The sequence below is a fragment of the Mauremys reevesii genome, linkage group 3 (assembly GCF_016161935.1).
Source record: "Mauremys reevesii isolate NIE-2019 linkage group 3, ASM1616193v1, whole genome shotgun sequence".
Classification (NCBI taxonomy): Eukaryota; Metazoa; Chordata; order Testudines; family Geoemydidae; genus Mauremys; species Mauremys reevesii.
The window spans coordinates 181,263,758-181,288,539 of NC_052625.1; the positions used below are offsets into that span (position 1 = coordinate 181,263,758).

At 42.4% G+C, this 24,782-nt stretch overlaps 1 long non-coding RNA gene across 1 annotated transcript in view; it reads right to left on the reverse strand.

Moving 5' to 3' along the window:
- The window catches only part of LOC120401485, a 128,898-nt gene extending 117,202 nt beyond the window's left edge, over positions 1–11,696 (reverse strand). The window contains exons 1-3 of the long non-coding RNA XR_005596482.1: positions 11,418–11,696; positions 10,416–10,773; positions 3,105–3,157 (exon numbers count right to left, since the gene is read on the reverse strand). This is a non-coding gene — a long non-coding RNA (uncharacterized LOC120401485). The remainder of the gene's footprint in view (positions 1–3,104; positions 3,158–10,415; positions 10,774–11,417) is intronic.
- Between the last annotated feature and the right edge of the window lie 13,086 nt (positions 11,697–24,782).

A 24,782-nucleotide genomic window follows, 5' to 3' on the forward strand; every position in this document is an offset into this window, starting at 1 on the left:
AGATACATCTTTGGTGTAATGCCATTAACCTCAATCTAGTTACAGAAGAGAATTTGGCCACAGTATTTATTTGCAGCCTGATTCAGAGCCCATTAGGTCAATGGGAGCCTTTCCCTTGACTTGCATAAGTTTTGGATTGAGGCCCTGGGCTTCACCTCTGAAGAAATATCTTTGCTTATAGCTAGGGCCCTACCAAATTCATGGCCATGAAAAACACATCACGGACCATGAAATCTGGTCTTTTGTGTGCTTTTACCCTATACTATACAGATTTCACTGGGGAGCACCAGTGTTTCTCAAACTGGGAGTCCTGACCCAAAAGAGGGCTGGGGGGGGTCAGAAGGTTATTTTAGGGGGTGAGGGGTGATGGTATTGCCAATCTTATTTCTGTGCTGCATTCGGAGGTGTGTGGCCGGAGAGTGGCGGTTGTTGGCTGGGCACCCAGGTCTAAAGGCAGGGCCCCACCAGCAGCAGCATAGAAGTAAGGGTGGAAATACCATACCATGCCACCCTTACTTCTGCACTGCTGCTGGTGGTGGCTCTGCCTTCAGAGATGGGCTCCTGGCCAGCAGCTGCCACTCTCCAGGTGTCCAGGTCTGAAAACAGTGCCGCTGCCAGCAGCAGCGCAGAAGTAAGGGTAGCAATAGTGACCCCCCCACCAATTCAGTTTGGGGATCCCCTACAATTACAATACCGTGAAATTTCAGCTTTAAATTTCTGAAATCGTGGAATGTATGATTTTTTAAATCCTATGACCATGAAATTGACCAAAATGGACCATGAATTTGGTAGGGCCATACTTAGAGCTTAAATATAAGGCTTAGATGTAGCGTGAGGTCATTCAACTAATTTTGTACTGCTACGCAATTATTTGGATACTTGCTCCCAAAGACATTGTGATGGCTGTAGTTTAAAAAAAATCAAGACATAATAAGAACATAAGAATGGCCATACTGGGTCAGACGAAGGGTCCATCTAGCCCAGTATCCTGTCTTCTGACAGTGGCCAATGCCAGATGCTTCAGAGGGAATGAAGAGGACAGAACAATTCTCAAGTGATCCATCCCCTGCCATCCAGTCCCAGCTTTGGCAGTCCAGAGGCTTAAGGACACCCACAGCATGGGGTTGCGTCCCTGACTATCTTGGCTAGTAGCCATTGATGGACCTACCCTCTATGAACATGTCAGTAAAATAAAATAAATGCTTTTAGCACAACTTTAAAATGTACATTTTAAACTGTTGTGCACATTGCTAGAAGTGGAATTCCCTTTTCCAGACAGCTGTATCTCAGCTGCCTTCTCCATTCACAGAGGTGCACACACGGTCATTAACCATCAATCTGTGTAAGTACCCTGCCAATAGAGTCCCAAGAGCCTATGGCAGGAGTTCAAAAGACAAATACACCTTCAGTATGAAGCTGAGGAAGAGAAATACTTTATTTTCATTCAGAAATTAAAAACAGGTAAGTGAGGACTCTGGCTCCAACCCAGGTGTGGTGTTGAGTCAGTCCCTGTCATGACCAGGGTCTGGGCAGTCTGACTTAGGGGTCAGAGAAGGGGTCAGGCCATATCAGATACCAGGAGGTCAGAGTCCGAGACAGGCCTGAGGGCAAATGGAGAGTCAGATGTCAGGAGGCAGGCAGGGTCAGGATACCAGGAGCTCAGGGGCAAGTAGTAGGAGCAGGTATTGCAGAGGGAGCAGTCCTAAGTAGGGAGAACCCGGTTGCATGGTCAACCTCAAGTTCCTGGGCTTGGGTTTAATAGAAGCTGGGGACCAATCAGGACTGCCAACATTCTACCAATCAGATCCCAGGACTGGCATCCTCTATCAGAGTTCAGCTGCTCTTCTGACATCAGGTAGTAGGTCACTGGGTGGCAGATCAGGACTGCCTAGCTTCTGGGAGCACTGTAGACCAGTATTCGAGGGCCATAGTCTCCCAAACCACCTAGGCTTTGGTTAGGATCATTCCTTGGTTTAAGCTTGCTATGTAACAACAACATTTTACACCAAGCCTCTATTTGCTGATGCAGTGTGGGGTAACCATGCAACATTCAATAATATTTCTAATAATGGCCATAGCTTTGTGAGAAGTTTTTTCTCAGTGTGCTGAGAAATATAATGAGAACCCTAAATTTATTGCTAAACACAACATGATGTACTAATCAGATGTGTTACTACAGGTCTGGAGTGATAAATGCTCAGATCTTCACAGCTGTGCAATTTGAGCCTAGTAAGAAATTTCAAAAAGCTCTTAAAATTCTCAGTGGCTGAACAGCAGAAGTATCTGCAGGAGCCATCAGTAACTGACATATTACTAGCTATTGTCTAGCTGGGGCAATTTTTAAAATTTTATTTTAAACCAAGAACTATCCCTGAAGTCAGTGGGAATTATAATGAAAAATTTAAAGGGTAGAGAGATTCCATTTATTGAGCCCGACCAGCAGAAAAATAGAAAGGAAATAATATATGGCGATGCAATCTTTTTCTATTACACCAGGCTTTTGTTAAACACCCAAAGTAGATCTTGCTGTTCGATAGGAGTTTATCATTTGTTGCACAGGGATTTTTTGTACCTTTAAAAAGTGGATGGATAAAACAGTCACTAATGCTTCAGGATAGAAGAGCAGACATTAGTTTGCTAACCCATGATGTGCGTCAGAGTGTCATTATTATTATTTAATCACATTGTTAGGAGAAAAATACGTGAAAACCCTGGGTGGCAATGTTTGCTATATCGGTGCTCAGGTGTGAGGTCCCCACCCCCTCTTTTATATATATAAAACCTGATTTCCCAATCTGACCTTGAAGAAACTTCTTGTTCATTAGCCCCCTGTTGACAAAAGAAACACCAAGCAAATGGAAATAAAAGCTCTTGGCTTTTCTTTAAAAAGAAGTGATTAAGCAAGCCTACTCTGCTATTGCAGAACTCTGTAATCAGTTACCGATACTTACAGAAACACTGAAGGAAATATTTGTTTTACAAGCACATTACATTTACACAAAATGGGATGAACTTCTCTTGGCCTCAGTGGAGATACGCCCAGAATGAATAGTCCCCATTCGGTTTATATAAATGCTAGGTTATGTTTGATAAGTGCAACTCACCTATAGTTCATGGCTGATTTCCACTATCTTGAGTATGTACAAATCCAGAAAACCTTGGGAAGTAAGTAAAGCCTTTTTTAACAAAGTCTGTGTATGACAGGTATTTCCATATAATCAACCCATGTACACTTGTCAAATGGTCCCAGTTTTGTCCTAGATAATGCTAACTCAGTGTTCATGGTATCCCCTGTGCTTTCCTATCTTTAGTATAGCGAATAACTAGAGAAGATTGCAAATTATCTAAGACATCAGGTCAGTTTGTGAGTGTAATAATAATAATAATACAGTAATTTATATTTAAATGTCAAGAACAATATAAATGCTATTTTTCTAATTCATATTGTGCCCTTCATTGCCGTATCTGAGTTCATGACAGAAATTCAGAGCAACAATTGTCCACAACTGGCATAACTCAAAGAATTCGTACAAATAAAGTTCAGGCATGCCTCTGCCACACACACAGACTGATAGACTACACACTACAGCTGTTTGAACAACAGATTTTTTCAGTTCACTGGCAATTCAAAAAACAAACAAAAAACACCACAGAAAAAAAATTGCTTCAGACCTCACCAAAACAAAAACAAATCTCTATATTTGTGGTGAATGCAAAAGGCAAAATACTGTTTGTTTTGGGTAAAAATATTTCATTTTGGCAAAATCTAAACATTTTGATTTTAACCATTTTTGATTAATTTTATTTAGGAAAAACAAGAAATTTTGAAATGAAAAATCATCTCAAACTGGAAAAATCAGAACATTTCATTTTGAAAATGTCAAAATGCAATGTTTTGATTTTTTTTTTTCCCTTCAGGTTTTTTTTCCCTACCCAGAGCAACTTGGCAAAACTGACATGAATTTTGAATTATTTCAGTGTCACTGAATCTGCATTTAAAAAAAAACTATAATAAAGTTTTTATCCAGGTGTAGTAAACACCCTCTGGCAATGCACTCAAATTAAATAAAAGCACGTTAATAAAGCTACAGCATAACAAACAACTGGGACTCAGCTGTTCTGCAGGAAGAGAGCAAAGCCCTCTAGCTGGAGACCACTACGTCCGCTCCATTGGAGTTCAGCCTGGGGGACAGCAGCGCTTTCCTGTGGAACACAACCACAGAAAAAGAGGTGTTGGAGATTGCCAGGGACAAAGCCATTCTTGGCTTTTTAGATGATAACCAACACTTTTATCTGCACTCAGAAGAAAACAGGGAGCCAGTACAGAAATCTGTGATCAAAGTTATCATGTTCATGCGGGCCTACCCCACTTAGGCAGGTAAACAAATTTCATGCTAGCGGACACTATGTGACTCCCTCTCCTTTCCTGGCTTGAGTAAGTAGCACACACACACAGCTCCTCCTTCTCCCTTGATTGGCGAGGTAAAAGCTCCCTTTCTTGTTTTAACCACTGCCCACTCCCCAACATGGGTAGTGGATATAAGCTGCCCTGGAACTTTTCAGTTTCCAAACAACTGCAGCTGTGACATTATTTCAGGAAGCAGGACCTATGGAAATGATACTAAAATGTGTCACTTCCTTACCCAACTCCCCCCACCCCCCAGTTGGCCCTGAGCAGCTTACTCCTGTGGGAGCTACTTACCTAATTGTTTGACATGAGAACTGAACTCAACTACAATTTGATGCGTGCACTTGCAGTTCCACCCACCTTTATGTATTATTTCTGTAATGCTAGTTCAGAGGCCAGGTCTGCACTGGGGATAGGTCTATGCTACAAAGTTTTATTGGCATATTTATGTCAGTCAGGGGTATAAAAAAAACTCACACCCGAAAGTGCTACTGTTGGCATAGCAACTGTCCTTCGGGGAGGTGGTGTTACTTTGCCAACAAAAATACTCCTTCTGTTGGTGTATGCTGAGTCTACACTACACTGAGAGAGCTATCCTGGCAAAGCATTTTACTCCTGGGGGAATGCTGCACCACTGTGTAATGCAGAATGTTGCAGAAATTAACGTTGTGTGGACAGAATTTCCTTTTTCCCCCACAGAAGTGGCGGCAGTACTGCTGGGCACCACTAGTGGCCGCTGGATCCATCAGAGCCTAGCTCACACATAGAGGACGCTGGGGTGGGAGGGGAAGAGGGAGCTAGAGGTTTCCCGGCAGCTGCGGTTCCCAGTACGCCCTGAGGGATGGAGAGGGCAGTGCACATGAAACTCTTTGTAAGCCTGGGACTGAGCATCAGGCTGTTTCTCCCTCTGGATCCCTGGGCTCTGGGGTGGGAGGGGGGCTGGTGTCTGGGCTGTGAGGGAGATGGGGGGCAGGTATCTGGGCTAGGGAGGGGCCATGACTGGGCTGTGGGGAGGAGGGGGTTTGGGTGTATTGGCTAGGGGGGCACTATGGCTGGGCTGGGGGGGGAAAGGGTTGTAGGTGTCTGGCCCCCCACCTGGGCTCTGGGGGGTTGGGGAAGGGAGCAGAGAAACAGGCACTGGGTTATCATAGGGGTTTCTTTAACTCTCTACTCCTGGGGGCATTTTTGCGTGTGTCTGTATTGTTACAGACGTACTTGCCAACAGGTATTTTGAAATAAATTAGAATTTAAATAAATTTGAAATAGATTCATAGATTCTAGGACTGGAAGGGATCTCGAGAGGTCATCGAGTCCAGTCCCCTGCCCTCATGGCAGGACCAAATACTGTCTAGACCATCCCGGATAGACATTTATCTAACCTACTCTTAAATATCTCCAGAGATGGAGATTTCACAACCTCCCTAGGCAGTTTATTCCAGTGTTTAACCACCCTGACAGTTAGGAACTTTTTTCCTGATGTCCAACCTAAACCTCCCTTGCTGCAGTTTAAGCCTATTGCTTCTTGTTCTATCCTTATAGGCTAAGGTGAACAAGTTGTTTTCTCCCTCCTCCTTATGACACCATTTTAGATACCTGAAAATTGCTATCATGTCCCCTCTCGGTCTTCTCTTTTCCAAACTAAACAAACCCAATTCTTTCAGCCTTCCTTCATAGGTCATGTTCTCAAGACCTTTAATCATTCTTGTTGCTCTTCTCTGGACCCTCTCCAGTTTCTCCACATCTTTCTTGAAATGTGGTGCCCAGAACTGGACACAATACTCCAGCTGAGGCCTAACCAGCGCAGAGTAGAGCGGAAGAATGACTTCTCATGTCTTGCTCACAACACACCTGTTAATGCATCCCAGAATCATGTTTGCTTTTTTTGCAACAGCATCACACTGTTGACTCATATTTAGCTTTCAGTCCACTATAACCCTTAGATCCCTTTCTGCCGTACTCCTTCCTAGACAGTCTCTTCCCATAATTACGTAATGTTACTTTGACAAATACAATTTGCAGAATTTTAAAATATTGTGCGTAGAATTTTTAATGTTTTGGTGCAGAATGCCCCCAGGAATAGCATTTGTAGTGTAGAAAAGGCCTAGGAAAGCTGACACTATAGCTATTCCAGTATAGCAAGTCCTTTTGCCAGTATAGCTTAGACCGGTTCCCCAAGTAAAATAAGCTATTGGCAAAAGCACTTCTATGCTGGTATAACTGCATCTACATTAGGGCTTCTGGAAGTTGAGAAATGTCATCAAAATCTACCTCCTTAACCAACATTACTATATCAGCAAAAAAGTTTCTAGTGTAGACATGGCCAAATATTCCGATGGTATACTATACTTATCTAAAACATATTTGAATAATTAAAGTAAGAAAGCGTTTTGGCTGGAAGAATGGTGGAGAAAAAGCCCTAATCCTCCCTTTCTCCCTCCTTCTCAGGGTTAAAATTATCCTGTCATAAAATCCAGCAGCACTGGGAGCTGACCCACTCAGACGTGGGTTTTTTTTCCTCTTTCCATTTTTCTTGTTGATCAAAAGTGTTTTGATATAAATGCTAGTGATTTTTTTAAATGTTTATTATTGCGCATTCGGTTTTCAAAAGGATATCTGAAAAGATGACAGCTGTCTTTTCTGATTTGCAGCTACACAAGGCAGAGGGCGACTGAACAAAAGACCAGTTTTATTCCAGTTTCCAAAAGGTAAGGACTGTGCTTGCGAATCCTGACAAAAGCATCACGTTATGTCTTCGCTCGATGGTTTGACTGTCACTGATGTCAATGGGAGTTGCTCACCAAGGGCAGTACATAGCCCAGTGTGCATAGGCAGTTTCATTCCCTAACAAGGACAGGCCATTTGTTTGATTGGCAGGCACAAAGAGATATTTGGAGGCACAAAAATGTTGGATAAATGGCACTTTTTTTTGTAATCAGTACACTGCCAGCTCCAGCTGAAATGATTCATGCTGGCCTTTAGGATAAGGGAAACAACCAGGGTCACTGTTGAGCATGGCTCTCTCCACCATCACACCCAGGGGCGGCTCTAGAGCCCAGCGGGCAAGCCGCCTGCTGGGGCGCCCTCCTCGGGGGGGGCAGGCTGGGCCGGGTGGCTGCCGCCGCATCATGTCTGGCGGGAGGTCACGGAGCCCCCGGGACGACCCTGACGCCGGCACATGACTGCGCGAAGGTCCGCTGCTGCTCGGCTCTCGGCTCGCATCTCCATGGCATGACGACTGCGACCGCGCCCCCGCCGACCCAGCGAAGCCGCCCGCGCAGCCGCTGAGCAGCGAGCCCAGCTGCGCAGCGCGACCAGCGCACCAGTCGCGCAGCAGCGTCCGTCGCGGCTCCCGCCGCTCGGGGGGGCTCGGGCATGATTGCTGTGGCAGCCCAGTGTAGCCCCTGATCACACCCTGTAGTTATGATAGCAAATATGCGGCAGTGCTGGAGCAAATTGAGCTCAGCATCAGCTGGGGAAGCAAAGACCTGGCTTTTCAGGGTGAGGCCTTACTCTGTGCAAGGCTGAAAGTAAGGATATGTCTACACAGCAAAGAAAACCCTGCAGCTGGCCCCTGCCAGCCGACTTGGGGTCACAGGGCTGGGGCTGCAGGGCTGTTTCACTGAGGTGTAGACTTCCGGGGTTGGGCTGGTGCCCGGGCTTTAACACCCTGTGGGCTGGGAGGGTTCCAGATCTCCGGTTCCAGCCCGAGGCCAGAAGTCTATGCAGCAATGAAACAGCTTCGTGAGCCCACGTCGGCTGGCACAGGCCAGCAGCAGATTTTTCTTCGCTGTATAGACATACCCTAAAAAATATTAGATACTAGACCTGAGTTTCGGTCCTGCTCACACTGACGTCAAATACTATGGTGATGGGAGCCATAAAAGAACCTACATGGGCAGAAGTCAAGGTTAGTTGCACCATTGAAATAAATGGGGCAGGACTATGTCTTTGAACCTGAGCAACAGTAAAGTCTTATTAGAGAATTAAAAAAAAAAAAAGGCAAGGGATGACAGGGGCCGAGAGCATCTCTAAGGCTATGTCTACATGTGGAGCTGGGGCTGATTCCCAGCTTGAGGAGACAGGCCCCTACTAGCTCTGATCCAGCTAGTGAGTTAAAAAAGAGAGTATAGCTGCAGTGGCAGGAGGGGCTAGTCACCCCAAATACATACCTAGAGCCTCAGAGGGGTATGCACTTGGGCGGCTAGCCTGTCCGTCCCATCACCCCATGCTGTTGCGGCGACGCTAACTAATGCAAGTATGTGTCCTCGAGCTGAGAATCATGCCCCCAGCTCTCACTGCTGACATACCCTTTCTGATGTGTTTTGCCAAGTCATCTTTGAGAGAACCAGTGGATTGTGTCATACATGCAGCATGGGGATGCATTCATTTTAAGTTCATATTAATATTTAAGCCTCAACCCTTAAGCACACATAACTTCTCTTGCTAGAGCCATCCCATTGAAGTCACCAAGATTATCCCCATCAGTAAAATTAAACCACATGCATATGGGTCTGCAGAAGCAGGCCCTCATGGGGTGGGATCTTTTTTGAAGCTTTTTGTTTTTATCTTTTTGGTAAAAGTACCCAACCCCGCTATTGAACATTTGGTAAAGAACACTTCAAATATTTTCTTATTGAGTTAGGAGACCTGCATTCTGTTCCCAACTCTGACTCACTGTTTGCCTTTGGGAAAGTCACCGTGCCTCGGTTTACCAGTTTGTAATATGCATAACTACATTACAGAGGTTTTGTGAAGATTAGCTAACGGTGTAAATGGTCCCGACATTTTTATGACAAAAAGGGAAATAATTTTCATAAGAGTAATCCCACTGAAGTCAATGGAACTAATCAAGCGAGCAAAGTTACACTGCATGTAGATGTTTGCAGGATTAGGGCCTTAGGATGCAAGTTATAAAATGCCTGTGCTCCTAGATGCAGAATTTTCCCAGCTGAGTCCCCTCAGCATCCACTGAGTCCCTTACAATAAAGGGTTTAAGCACATTGCAGGAAGTGCTTACCAGCAGCTTTTTGTAGGACTGAGCCCTAACAATCAATCTTAACATTGCAAAGCCATTCTCTGAGGCAACACTGTTGTAGCTTTTGTACAACCTTTGTAATTACATTAGATTCAGACTCCAAGTAATTTTATGCCTGAGAATTTTAACAGTGAATATAATCCTAGCAAGCAGAAAATTGTCAATCAATCATAGGAATCTCAGAAATTAGAGAAGGAAAAAGACATCTTATTAAGTCATTTACTCCATCTCCATGCCAGATGATTGTTTTCTACAGAACATACTTGAGTACTTTGTCCAGTCTAATTTTTCAGTAACATCAGCAATGTGATTTACAACACTTTCCTCAAAACACAGCTATTTCATATCCTAATCAACCTCACAGTTAGGAGAGCTTTTTCTGAAGTCCATCTTAAAATTCTATTTTGTTCACCTCAACCATTCTAATTATACTTCTCTAAGCTACTCAAAACAATTCCTTCTCTCCTCTCTGAATGTTACCACTCTTCGAATTCCTGTACTGTAAAATGATTATCAGAATCAACCCATACTGTTGAAACTCTTTTCCTCTACAAGACAATATTCATAGCTGTGGAATGACTGAACACACATGAACAGAACTACTTATTTTCAGTGGCAGCTTTATCATCAGCTACTAGTACTGGCCAGGTGTGTCAGAAAGGAAGGCAGATATCTGATTAGGAGAGCAAAGAAATGCTGTTAACTCTTTAGCATCTAAATATTTTCAAATTTGTCAGAGTTATATTGTGAAAAATGTTGGGTCATTTGTTACATCAGTCACAGTAATAGACAATGCTTTTCTCTTTAGGGTTTAGATCATTTTGTCAATTTTTTTGTTTTTCTCCACAACACAGGTGTAACAGTCTATTTTTGGATTCCTTAAATTGCTTTGCACCTCATTAACTACATGAAGAACTTTAGGTTTACATGAAAGTAGTATCTCTATGTACAGTATATGCTCTTGTTACTTACACTGGTGTCAGGTGCAAATACTCCACTGAAGACAACAGGGTTCCCCTGGTGGGGGAAGAAAGTCTGACCCAGAATGTATAACTGATGGATATAACTACCAGAATTCCAGGGGAAGAGGCAAGGAGTCACCCTAAGCTGAACCAGCACACTCCCATCACACAGTACTCCATATAAGTATCTTTGTAATATTCTGGGGGTTTGGTCTTCTCTCTCTTTGTGTCTGTCACTAGCAATTGACAACTCGCCAACCCACTGTGCAGAGCTGCACCTGTCGGAGCAGTGTCACCTGTCAGTCACTGCTGTAAGAAGTGCTGCTTTTGGAAGTGTCTTTCACACAGCAGGGAATCTCTAAAGCAGCCTTTGTGGAAAGAACACATATTGAGATGTGCTTTGAATCTATGGTGAGAAAGTGTGAGCTTGAACAGAAGAGGAAAGGGGAGTGTAGGAGAAGGATTTTAAAACAAACAAACAAAAAAGAATGCCAGGGTGCAGAGGCACTACCTGGTCCCTGGAGATCAAGGGGTTAAACTTCAGCTTCTCTTTCCCCTTACCTAGGTGCTGATGGGGGGAAGGGGTGCTATAGTTTAGCTCAGTAGCAGCTGGTGCTCAAAATTAGTGGTGGTCTTGGCAATTAGATACCCTTACTCCCTCCTCCTCCTCCCGAAAAATTATCTCTGACCCCTCCTTCATATACACACACACACACAATTATTTCTTATCTCCCAAATTAAATCATCTAACCAATCCAGGGCTCTTCTTTCTCCCTCAATAAATCAGTTCTGTTGCCTTCCTTTGCTGTACTCCCACAGCTGCTCAACCTAAAATGGGCAAACAGGCTCCACCTCCACTCTGTATCCCACCTCTTCCCCACTCACTGAGTCATAGGCTTCCCCTTTTACCCCCCTCACTAGGATGCAGGCCCCTCCCTCCCTTCTAACTCCATTGTCAGGTCACAGGCCTCTTTCCACACTCCCACTTGTGACCCCACTAACAGGCTCCTACCTGTTGTCTCCTTGAAACCATAGGGCAACCAGCTCTTTGCTTCCTTTCCCTCAAACTTCTCTCACTAATGCCTCTGGTGCAGCTCCACTGGGGCTGCACCTGTACTCACACTCTTTGGGATAAATCTTCCATACCTACAAAGAACACTGAGCATTCTCTGACCTCAGCACTGCTCTATACTCTCACTAGAGGGAGGAACTCTCGGAATGGCTAAAAGCCAGCAGCTTGCACTGGAGAGGTTAAAAGGGACTAGAATCTCCTCCTCTCTTCATTGTGCTGCTGGAGTGAAGGGGGGAAAGAAAGGCATCTACTGCAAAGGTCTTATTTATTTATTTTACACTGAAGGAAGGAGAAGGGAATTAATTGGTTGGGGCATAGGCCTCCTCATTACCAGCTGCCTCTAATTTGGCTGTTTGTGAGGCAAAGGAGAAAGATGCATTTGAATAGTTTGGATCCCAGACCCAGGGCTGTAGGAACGGACTGGATCCGAAACTGAGGAAATGATTTGTTTCCTATTCTGCTTAGCGCATAGTCATTTATTTTGCTTTCTTGCTGTGAACATTATCCCTTGAAGAAGATACCTTCTGAACTGCAACTGTGTTCTTTATTGCAGGATTATTCCATCAACTTACAAATAGTAAGGCCCTGATCCAGCCAGAGCTTATGCATGCTCAAAGAAGGAAAGATCCCTAGCTAGCAAGCCAAAATCTTTAGCCAGGTTCTCTGAACAGTAATCTGATCCTGAATAAGTAATATATGATGTAAGATGTAGTACTGTAACTTTGCCTTAATAAAAACTTTCCAAAACAAGATAAATATACTGGAGCCAAGACAAAAAGTTACAACGGATAGGCCGGCATTTATATAGCACAAATGAGATAATAGGGAGGAAAGTAATAATAGACTCACTACACTATCACAAAATAAATATTTTAAATCATAAGGGTAGAGACAGTCTGGCCACGTACCATGAAATCTGCCTGAAGCCTCTAATGTAGGATACAAGACTTTTTCCAGAGCAATGAAAGACACTAAGAGTGGAAATTAATGTGAACATTTTTCATCTCTGCTTTTGGTCTATGAAGTAATTATTTTGGCAATTAATAAGCCATTTGGGGTTGCGCCTCCAACTTGTTCAGTTTATAAACAGTTAAGAGATAAGATTAAAAAAAATTTTTTTAAGCCCTAGCTGTGAGTCACTGTCTCTGAGGATGATGTGTCACTTTGGATGCTCTATCTATGGCACAAAAACGGCAAAGGATTTTGGAGCCCTTTGGTACTGGGAGTTAGGATTTCCTGGCCTGTTGATTCAATTCGTTTAGAATAAGCACTAAAGATAAGAGGTGTAGACCAGCCTACTCTGAGGCACTAAAATATTTACTAACCATCTACAAGCCAGACAAGAGGAAGGAGACTAGATTACCTGAGTTGCGGAGGAACTGGCCACACACAGACCACTGAGGACCTTTACAATCTACACACACTACTCTTTTCCTCTTGCCCCCAAATAGTAGCATTTCTGAGATCTCTGGTGTCTATTAGACTTGGTACCAGAATTATAGTGGGACAGGGTGGAAGACAGCCCTAAATTTAGCCTAATGGTAAAAGAATCCATTTCCTCCTGGGGAAAAAATAGTGGCTAAGGAAACCTCTTAAACAAAACCATTGTTTTAATGCAGAATGTTTTTAATGCATTTTCTTGTATTAAAATATTTTGGCTGAATTGTATTTTCCTATTTTTCATCATGTGCCAAATATTGCAGTTATGTCCCTTTGAGTGCTATAAAAGGAAAACAGATACAAAGAGCATATGGAGTGATTTACCAGATAGCCGTACAGCTCAAGGGATTTGATGGACTAAGGCTCTAATATTGCCCACCTTCTTCCCAGCTGAGAAACAAGCAAGGAGTGGTTATTTTAATGTACTGGAATGCGGCAAGTATAGACTAATGCAATCCCAATGTCCCACCACATGCTGGGGAGTGAGGAACTGTCTGTAGCTGTTTGCATGCTGTCAGCCATCCTGGTTGCCAAGAGCACAGCTCACACTGTCTCCAGGTAGTCCACTGCTAGGCGCATGAACATTACTTAAAAATCTCAACTGAAAAATGCATTAGCAAAGGCACTCAGGAAAATGTGGATGAAATGATCTGAAATAATGTTCTAGAAGGCACCTGCCAAAGGTAGTGAACAATAAAATCAGCTCAGCCCACCGTTATCAAGAGCCAAATGCTAATGACTTTATAGTAAGATGAAACCTGTGTTAAATAAATATGACCTAATATTGATCTCACTACATCTTTCCATTAAAAGTCTCCTCGATATTATGCTTTTCCCTGCGTGAGTGCACTTTATAAGCAGGAAGCACAAGGATTGCCTTCCATCCTCATCCAATGCATCCTGGCAGCTGGACATAATTTGGCTCCAAGTGCTGGGAAGCAGAAAGCGAATAGATGGCTAACAGGCCTAGCAGCTCCAGAGGGTTGCGCAAGCCCTACCTACCTTCATGTGAAGATGGCAGTACCGGGGCCAGCACTGGCTCCGCTTGTGGAACAGGTGCAGCAAGTAGTGTCCCTCCCCATGCACCTTCCAGGTATCTGGAGGTGAAAAGTATAATACCTCCTGGCATCAGCACTCAGGTTGTGTGCCTCCTAACCTTCTCCAGCAGGGCATAGGCTTATAAGCACCACAACTGAGCCCTTCATCTTAGAAAGGGGTAGCCTATTAGCTATGTGAGGTAACAGGGAGATTCACCTGACACAGGAAGCTGCCAGATTTTGGAATGAATCAGATTCCTTAGAAACAAGGGTCCCAATTCTGATCTTTTCTGAGTCCACTGTGACGCCAGTTAAATTTCTCTGGATTTACACCAGTGTCACTGAGGTTGGATATGTAGTTAGTACATTTTACACTGTTTATGTAGCTTTTGCGCTAAACATAAGGATAAGGGGGCAAGACAGACAGACAATCAGTGCAACAAACTCTGCCTGCCCATTTGTCTGAAGTCATTTATAGTAATTGCTTCAATGCATTGACTTATTTTTAATGTAAAATCTGCCTAGCCCAGGCTCTGATGGCATGCACAACAATGGAGAAAATCACAGAAATTAGTAACTAATAAAGAGAAGAACCAAAAGAAGCTCCCAAGAGAAGAGAAACAACTCCATCTGGGTAAGAAATTTGACCTTCCACTGGATCCTGAAAGTCAACAATCTTGGGCTTTGTTGGAGCAATGGGCGAAGCAAGTTACAGAGAGAAGGGCTCTCCGCTGAGAGTGTCCTACCTTTGGGTAAGAAATCAGTTAAAAACTGGGCACTAACACCACATTTGAAATACTTTACCTATATATAAACGTAGGGACTATTAGGTGGAGCAACTCAGCCAGTGCCCCTGGAAGAGGGCGGAAAAAGTGAGATCTCAACTATTAGCTTGAACTGAGAAGCAGGCTCTAAGGGGATGGCTACACTGCAAATAGACACCCACAGTTGGTGTGTGACGGCTGACTCAGGGTTGCAGAGGTCAGACTAAGGGTCTGTTTAATTATGAGGTATAGATATTCGGGCCCCAGCCCAAGCTCTGGAATCCTCCCACCTTGCAGGGTCCTAGAGCCCGGGCTCCTGCCTGAACCTGCCTGTCTACACTGCAATTAAACGGACCCTTAGCCTGAGCCTCTTAGACCAAGTCAGCTGGCACGGGCCAGCCATGGGTTTTTAATTGCAGTGTAGACATCCTCGTAGATACCTGGGACCCAGGCTTTATTGCAGCGGTGGGCAAACATTTTGGCCCGAGAGCCACATCTGGGCATGGAAATTGTATGGCAGGCCATGAATGCTCACTAAATTGGGGGTTGGGGTGTGGGCTCTGTGTGGGGCCAGAAATGAAGAGTTCAGGGTGCAGGAGGGGGATCCAGGCTGGAGCAGGGGTTTGGGGTGCAGGTGGGGGTGAGGGGTCTGGCTGGCAGTGCGGGCTCTGGGGTGCAGGAAGGTGGGGCCGAGGGGGTTGGGGTGCTGGAGGAGGTCAGGGGTGCAGGCTCCAGGTGGCGCTTACCTCTAGCAGCTCCCGGAAGCAGTGGCACATCCCTCCTCTGGCCCCTATGCAGAGGTGTGGCCAGGTGGCTCTGCGTGCTGCCCCATCCACAGGTACCACCCCTGCAGCTCCCATTGGCCATGGTTGCCGGCCAATGGGAGCTGCGGGGGTGGTAGTTGGGGCGGGGGCAGCGTGCAGAGCCCCCGGCTGACCCTATGCATAGGAAATGGGGGGTGGGACATGCTGCTGCTTCCAAGAGCCACGCGGAGCCACAGCATGTGCAGAGCGAGGCAAGTCCCGGACCCCAGGAGCTCAAGGGCCAAATGTGGCCCCTGGGCCGTAGTTTTTCAACCTCTGCTTTATTGAATACCTTGAATTGGCTGCAGAGATAAACTGGAAATCAGTGCTATTGGTGGAGCAAAGGTATACGAGCACTGGTGGCCAGCTGCATTCTGTAAATGCTGATATTCCTGTATGATCTTCAAATGATACTGTAGTCCCATTTAGATTACAGAGCAGCAATACAGTCTATGTGGACACTTTTTATATGTTCTCCATCTCTCATATTTATGCTTTCAGCTCTTACTTTAAACAATTTACTAGCATGAACAATTTTTATATCATTCCTCTCCATCAAGCCCCTTCATGCAACTGATGCTTCCATTTAATTTCCCCAAAGTCATGTGTGGTAAGAATATACCCCACCTATTGGCCTATTTTATAAGCAAAGCTTTCCTCCTTCTATATTAGGCAGACAAAGCAACATATGGCTAAAAACAGAGGAAATTCAACACATGACAAAGAAAATAAGTAAGAAAACTGTCACAGATTCTTAAAATGTGTGCTCATTCTAATTGCCCTACACTGCAGTGTGGTCCAGTAGAAAGGTCAGTGGGTAGGAGTCAGGCAACCTGATTCTAGTCTCTACTGTTGCTCTTTCATTGTGTGACTGTAGGTGTCACCTAAGCTTTCTGGCCTCAGTTTCCCCAACTGTAAAATGGTGATGATACTTATCCTTCTTTGTAAAACACTAGAGTTCTCAAATGCAAAGTCCTATGGCATGTCCCAGTATTACTAGGTACAGCGCATGGTACAAACTAGTTCCCTCTCCTTTGATTCATATGCTAATCCTTCTGCTGGTACATCTTACTATCCTATTGACTTCGATGATATTTTGCTTATGATTTCAGGATTATTTTTTTCTAAAAGTACTACTAAAAATTTTTCCTTAGTCAAATCATCCTTGGTTAATCCTTTTAATTCATTTTCCATCCTTACTCAAGAAATAAGGTACTGCTCAATGTATGTCTATTAAATCAATGGGCGTACTCATGGAGTAAGTTACTGCTCAAAACGGTAAAGGTAGTACACAGTGGACCACAGTTATTTCATGGACTTGGACTTTTTTTTTTTTTAATTTGTACACAGTAAACTAAATTTGGGACCCTAAATGGAAATCTTATAAATTATCCCAGTCCCTTAGAAACTGGTGACCTTTTTCTTAGTATTAGCTGTGTTGTCTGTATGCCAAACATTGACATTCATAGCACCCTTTGGGTATTATTTTTATAGTGACTGCCCACTTAACACTGCAAACATCACATTTTTCTAAATCTTCTAATTATAAATATTCTTTTCCTCCCTCTTTTTAATTATTCATCTATAACTCTACTGAAAGGAGCACAAATAAATGCAAAGTCTTTCCAGGAATGCTGAAATGCCTTGTGTGTTAAAAGGTGAATCTCAGAACAGTGGGTGTAATGGAAACTCAAGCTTCATTCTTTGAGATAGCTTATCACGCAGCTCAAAGGCAGTTAGGCACTCAAATATTTATTTTGAAATGTGGCTTTTTTTGGTTTTGTTTTTTTTTCAAACCTTAAAAATGTATCAGTACAACAGATCAATAGTTTAGTTTTAAAGAAAGCCAACCTGTGCTAGACTGAGGTTATGAGTCATAGCTCATAAAACACAGATATATAGATATAAAACTCACATTTCAAAGGGAGTTTTAGTTGAGCTTTCTCTTTTGTACATAGAGTTTTGCAAGCAGTTCACCTGTGTCTGCAAACAGACTGTTGATAGGGAACAGCTTAATTTGTGGCTATAAACACAAATCAGGTACTTAAATGTTGAAATTTTACTTGGGTCTATAAATGGCTGTGCATGCCAAATTCCAGGTCCATATTTACAGGCCATACATATCGTTTAAAAAAAAAAAAAAAAAGATCCTGGAGAACTGGAAAGATCACATTCACCTGAGGCTGATACTTGGTTTAAAATGGACTGTGAATTCAAAGGTGATGTGAATAGCAGTGTTGCATGTAGGTAAATCACAAGGCATGTAGGCCAGCTTAAAAGTCAGCCCCATACGACATCACAAGAACCAAATGTCTGCAAGTTAAAGCCAGACTCAAATTAGATATAAGGCACACATTTTTAACAGTGAAGGTGACTAAACATTGGAAGAAACAACCAAGAAAAATGGTAGATGCTCCATCTCTTGAAGTCTTCAAATCAAGACTTAGATGCCTTGTTGGAAGATACACTTTAATCAAACAAGTTATTGGGCTCAACACAATTGTAACAAATTAGGATTGGTGTGTGAACAATTTTAGAATTGGAAGAATGGACAACACTTGTCATGAATATTACTTATGATTAACAATTTGATTATCTCTAGGCAAACTTGACCTGACAGGGTCCCTGGGAGTACTCAATTCTGCTGGTAGAACATAGAGAATACCAGTGAAAAATGAGGTAGGATCAGAGGCTAAAATAGGGAAAGAACAAGTTAAAAATTACTTAGACAAGTTACATGTGTTTAAGTCACCAGGGCCTAATGAAATACCTCGAAGAATACTCAAGCAGCTGACTGAGGAGATATCTGAGCCATTAGTGATTATCTTAGAAAAGTCATGGAAGATGGGAGAGAATACAGAGGAGTGGAAAGGGGCAAATATAGTGCCCATCTGTAAAAAGGGAAATAAGGACAACCTGGGAAATTACAGACCAGTCAGCCTAACTTCGGTACCCAAAAAGATAATGGAGCAAATAATTAAGCAATCAGTTTGCAAATACATAGAAGATAATAAGGTGATAAGTAACAATCAGCATGGATTTGTCAAGAACAAATCATGTCAAACCAACCTAATAGTTTTCTTTGGCAGGGTGACAAGCCTTGTGGATAGTGGAGAAGCAGTAGATATGGCATACCTTGACTTTAATAAGAGTTTTGATTCTGTCTTGCATGACCTTCTCATCAACATACTAGGGAAATACAACCTAGATGGAGCTACAATAAGGTGAGTGCATAACTGGTTGGCCACCCGTTCCCAGAGAGTAGTTATCAGTGGTTCATAGTCAAGCTGGAAGGGCATATCGAGTGGGATCCCACAGGGGTCAGTTCTGGGTCCAGTTCTGTTCAATGCTTTCATCAGTGATTTAGATAATGGTGTACAGAGTACTTATATAATTTGTGGATGATACCAAGCTGGGAGAGTTTGCAAGTGCTTTGGAGGATAGGATTAAAATTTGAAATGATCTTGACAAACTGGAGAAATGATCTGAAGTAAATAGGATAAAATTCATTAAGGACAAATGCAAAGTACTCCACTTAGGAAGGAACAATCACTTGCACACATACAAAATGGGAAATGACTACCTAGAAAGGAGTATTGCAGAAAGGGATCTGGGGGTCATAGTGGACCACAGCTAAATATGAGTCTATGGTTTAACACTGTTGCAAAAAAGCAAACATCATTCTTGGATATATTATCAGGAGTAATGTAAGCAAGACACAAAAAGTAATTATTCCGCTCTACTCCACACTGATTAGGTCTCAACTGGAGTATTGTGTCCAGTTCTGCGCGCCACATTTCAGGAAAGATGTGGCCAAATTGGAGAAAGTCCACAGAAGAGCAACAAAAATGATTAATGGTCTAGAAAACATGACCTATGCGGGAAGATTGGAAAAAAACCTGGGTTTGTTTAATCTGGAGAAGAGAAGACAGAGGGGACATGATAACAGTTTTCAAGTACATAAAAGTTACAGGGAGGAGGGAGAAAAAATGTTCTCCTTACCTCTGAGGATAGAACAAGAAGCAATGGTCTTATATTGCAGCAAGGGTAGTTTAGGTTGGACATCAGGAAAAACGTCCTGTCAGAGTGGTTAAGCACTGAAATAAATTGCTTAGGGAAGTTGTGGAATCTTCATAATTGGAGATTTTTAAGAGCAGGTTAGGCAAACACCTGTCATGGATGGTCTAGAGAGTACTTAATCCTGCACTGAGTGGAAAGGACTGGACTAGATGATCTCTCGAGGTCCCTTCCAGTCCCACAATTCAGTGATTCTAAAAACTGGCAGAGACTCCAAAATTCTCCAGGTCACTTATTCTGGTTATATTTCTTAAAGTCAGGGCCGGCTCCAGGCACCAGTTAAGGAAGCAGGTGCTTGGGGCGGCCAATGCAAAGGGGTGGCATTCCGTCCGCTATTGGGGCAGCACGTCCAGGTCTTCAGCGGCGGGTCCCTCTCTTTCTCTTTGAGCTGCCACCAAAATGCTGCTGAAGAGGAAGAGAGGGAGTGAAGGACCCGCCGCCGAACTGCCACTGAAGAATGGAGCGGCGCGATTAAGCTGCCACCGAATTGCCGCCGGTTAGCTTTCACCCCCCCACACCCTGCTTGGGGTGGCAGAAAACCTGGAGCCGGCCCTGCTTAAAGTAATGGTAACACCCTAACAAAGTTTAGCAAACTGATCTCCAACAACGCATTTGTTGGAAGAGAGTAAGATAATAAATGATTGTGCCATACAATCTAATAGTGTATGTGTTGACCTGTGACTACAGTTGGCTTTCTATCTTTAACAATAATGCTGCATGGATAATAAAACATCAGTATAGATTAAATATTTTGGGCAGCTGCCCAACCTATATTTGTTATAGATAATCTACAAAGCTGACTTAATTTTTTAGGATATTTGGGATAAATATATTTTATTTCACTTCACGTTACGATGAACATAAAGATAGACCTGGGCATAGAATCAAAATACTTCATGCTGCACTCTTTCAGATATAGAATAGTTGTAATAATAGGTCTCATCATCTGAGGTACTGGGCATCCTTATGTCCCTTAATGCACCATTAATAAAAGCCAGAGCAGCTGTGTTCATTATGCTGTCCCTTGAATGATTTTCAGAAGGTCAATATCTTTCAGACTTTTGTGAGACGACAAAAAATCAACACCCACATAAGCTGTTAACGTAATAGTTTAATTTAGAAATTATCAAACTAAGGGCACTTATCAGAAGTATAAAAGGAGAGGATAATTAGAGAGGTTTCATGAGTAGATTGTGTATCTTTCATAAGATGTTCCATTGGAAATAATGGTTGGGGTTGTGGTGACCCAGACTGAAATGCTTTAATTACACAATCTGATCACATAATAACTTAAATAACTTACTGTAGTTCAAAACTAGAACACAAATTATCCCTCTCAGAAACTACCCTTATTGGATGTAAACTCGCTCCCCCTTCTCCAACTTCTGTGCATTATACTTGCAATGGCTACTACAGGAAATACTCTTTAGGCCATAGTTATAAGACATAAGAATGTTCTTCACCTGAGATCAGTGGAGGCAAACAGTGTCACGGTGAACATAGTGTTTCTGTGAACTGGCTGAGCCACCTTTACATGCAGTTTTAGTTTTGCTCTATATTTTGGCATGTCATTGCCTGCTACTCCCTAAAAAGTATAGGGTAAATTATGGCTCTTCAGATACTCTTCAGTGAGGGCACCAGGAGGCGCTATGTCACAAGGGGTCAGATTTTGAAAGGTATTAATCTTTAAAATGTAGGTATTAACCTGATTTCAGTTGGAGTTGGGTGCCTAGGCACTTTTGAAAATCTGACTAGGGGCCTCGCTGCACCTTTAGGCACCTAAATGTCTTTATAAGTCTGACCAAGAGCTCTAGGACCTCTGAGGAAGTGTGGACCAAAGTTATTAGCTTCCAAGGACGCATGGCCATATTCTGGCCAGCCATTCACTGGATACAAAGAGCAGGAGAGGGCTCAATTTGCTTCCCTCGCTCCCTTGTGCCACTCTGCAGGGACTGACCAGATGTTGTTGGAGAGAGTGGTCTATTCTCTGTTTTCTCTTACTCCTAAATTGTCTGAAAAGGAGCCAATGCGGAGGGAGGATCCAGGGCTCCAGAACCCCCTCCGTCATTGGCCAGCAGAGTCAGGGAGTAGGGGGGTGTAACTGCTGTACTGGTCTGCATTGCCTAAGCGCTCCAGCAAGGAATTCCTGACTTGGAGTCTCCAGGAAGAGCTGTATCTGCTGTGCAACCGTTTCACAACTCCTCTACAGTTCCTGCTGACATCTGGGGGCACAAAGTAGCACTTCAGAGCTTGCAGCATGCACGCCTAGTGCCTCCCTTTTAGAAAACCTAGTACCACTCTCGGCACTAGCCTGGAATTAAGAGTGTTGAACTAATTTAGATTCTTACATCACCTTCATCACCACAGTTTCTAAGCACCTTCCAGTAGTGCGTAAGGTGATGTGACTGGCATTTTCCTCCATTTCTTTCACAGTTTTTATTAATTATTTTTCTTTATTTTATAAGCTACTATGTCATACGTTCTGGCTGAAAGCAAGCTCAGAGAAGCATACCTTGCACTTGCACAGCTGTGCATCTTGTGGCCACTCCAATGCTTTGTGCAGAGGCATGAAGAGAAGGTTTCTAGCACCCTCTGCCAAAACCCCTTGAATATCTGCACAGGACCAGCCAATAAGCTAGCCTTAAAAAATGAAAGGTTTCAAATGTTGCATATGTTACTATCCCTAATATTAAACAGGCTAGTTAGCAGTCATACAATAGGCTTACTAGACTCTGTCCATGCTAATCCTTCTTTGAGTGCCAAATATAAGCAAGCTTCATTTCCTCCCCTCCCCTCCCCCGCTCCCCAACTGTTTGGTGTCTTGCTAAACTGCTCTACAAGGACAAATTCTTTTTGTCAATTAGACCAACAAGGTTGCTAAGTACATGCAAGGATAAAGATACATTCTGGTTAGTTACGCAATACTTGTTTTGCAAAGTCTGCTGTTGAAAACAAAATTGCATCACATTGGGTGATTTTGCAATACATTGAAGAAACCTAAAATCCAAAGTTAAACAAGTTTCAGCCTTAGGTGTATGATTTGGAATTATTTAGTTATAGAAAAATGGGAAACACTAAAATGTTCCATGTATAAAACAGAGCTGAATAAAGACAGTAAAAATACATGTAAGGAAAAGTTCATGCATTTTAATACTCAATTTGGAACTTGTGTCTCATTTGGGGATAAAGGCTAATTTGACTCCACTGAATGTCCTAAAATGTTTGGATCTTCAACTCTCTGGCACTCTAGTGAAAATTTAAGGTAACACCATTGAAGACAATATAGTTACACAGGATTTAGGGCTGGATCCAAAGCCCATTAATTTCAAGGGGAGTCCTTCCATTCACTTCCATGAATTTTGGATCAGGCCATTATACCAGACTTGGCCATGGGGATATGGATGGCATATAGCATTTGCCTTTAACAGTCCCAAGTGTCATAGAAAATGCATATACAAGTTATTTTTCAAAAATCATATATGAACATGGAGTTCAAGTATAAAAATAAATCTGTGCACTTTAAGAAAGTTGTGAAATTGCAGTTCAGGAAAGTGAACTGAGAAGGTAGTGCAGGATCTGCTTCATAAAGCAAAAGGAAAAATATATGGTTTTATCAATTAAGACCAACCTAAAAAGTTGACAAGTTATACTAGCCTGAGGCAGTTCTAACTTCTGCATAATCGACACTTGAATGACAGGTAACCCAAACTTTCACTAATCTTAGCAGTATTGCATAATATAGGTTCTGTTTTCACAATGAGCTGCTCTTTGACTATTTCCCCAAACTACATTGAATATGCACTTTTAAGAGATTTATGCATGTAGGCTTTAAACATTGAATTATTCTAAATGTTATTGGCATACTCATATGTGATGTAAACTAGGCTGAATTGGCATTAGCCAGTGAATCAAATTGTAGAACCCTGAAACAGTCAAAGCTGTAGAGCTCACTATCATGATTCACACAATAAACCATTAAAATCCTGAAACAACATTCTTGTAACCATGTTTGTAATAGCTGGCTGGCAAAATATTCAAACCAACGTAGTTTCCCTTTCAGTCAGAAGATAATAGACATTTTGGCCTTTCTTAATAGTGCACCAGACAAATCGTAATCAGAGGATTAAAAATCACAAGAGTTTGTTGCAGTTGTAGAAATGGCTTGTTGCTAGTGTTGGGCTTGTAATTAGTAAGGTAGGATGAAAACAGGAAATAAAAAATTCAATGAATATTCACTGGAATTTTTAATTTAATTTGCCATGTTTGCATTTGCTTTCAGTTAATTTTTACAAGACGGTTTTACTACAATGTGTCCAATAAACAAATATTAAGTTCATATACTTGAAAATATGCAGTGTATTTAATATTAAATAAGGTAATACAAAAGTTTACAATAGAAGCCTGATTATGAATTACACTCGTCCAATCAGGAAAATGATACAATATCATGTAACTTATGACTTGTCACAGCCAGACAACACAACTCAAATAGCAAGTCAAAGCACATTAACTTTGTAAATAAACAAATAGACTTTTTTTAAAAAAAAATTTGATCCACTCACTGATGTTTTGCAAACAATCCCCCGCGTACCTTCTAATAAAGTATTTACTACTCAAGTGTAAATGTCAAAATGACAAAAACAATTTTAAAAGGACAAAAGTAGCATGAATATTTAGTATTGTATCTAGTAAAACATCCTGCACAATGTCTGTGAAATTCTCTGGGAACAAAATACATATAGTCCACACTAACACTGCATAATGGTCAGCCACAATGTAAGGGGGCGGGAAGGGGACTAGAACAGAAGCTGAGTAAATTAACTGGTTTAGGACTCAGGCAGACTTTAAATCTAGCTGTTGTAAATGTAAAGAAAATATCAAATGCTAGTGCCACCTATTGATGAGAATGGAGAACTAGAATTTATTCTTGCTAATTTGCATAATTCCAAAGAATGGTATAATGGGAAAATAACTGGTAATGTTTGACTGCTTGTTACATATCTAATGCTAAAGAGTTATGGATGTGTTTTGTATTGTGTTATTTATTTAAGCTCTGATTTTGCAAAGAGTGCTTAGTTAGTGCTTAACGCTGATCTCAATGGGACTACTCACTGGCTTAAGGTTAAGCACATGCTTAAGTGTTTGAGTCAAAGTCTCTGATCCTGCAAAGTGTTACTAGATAAA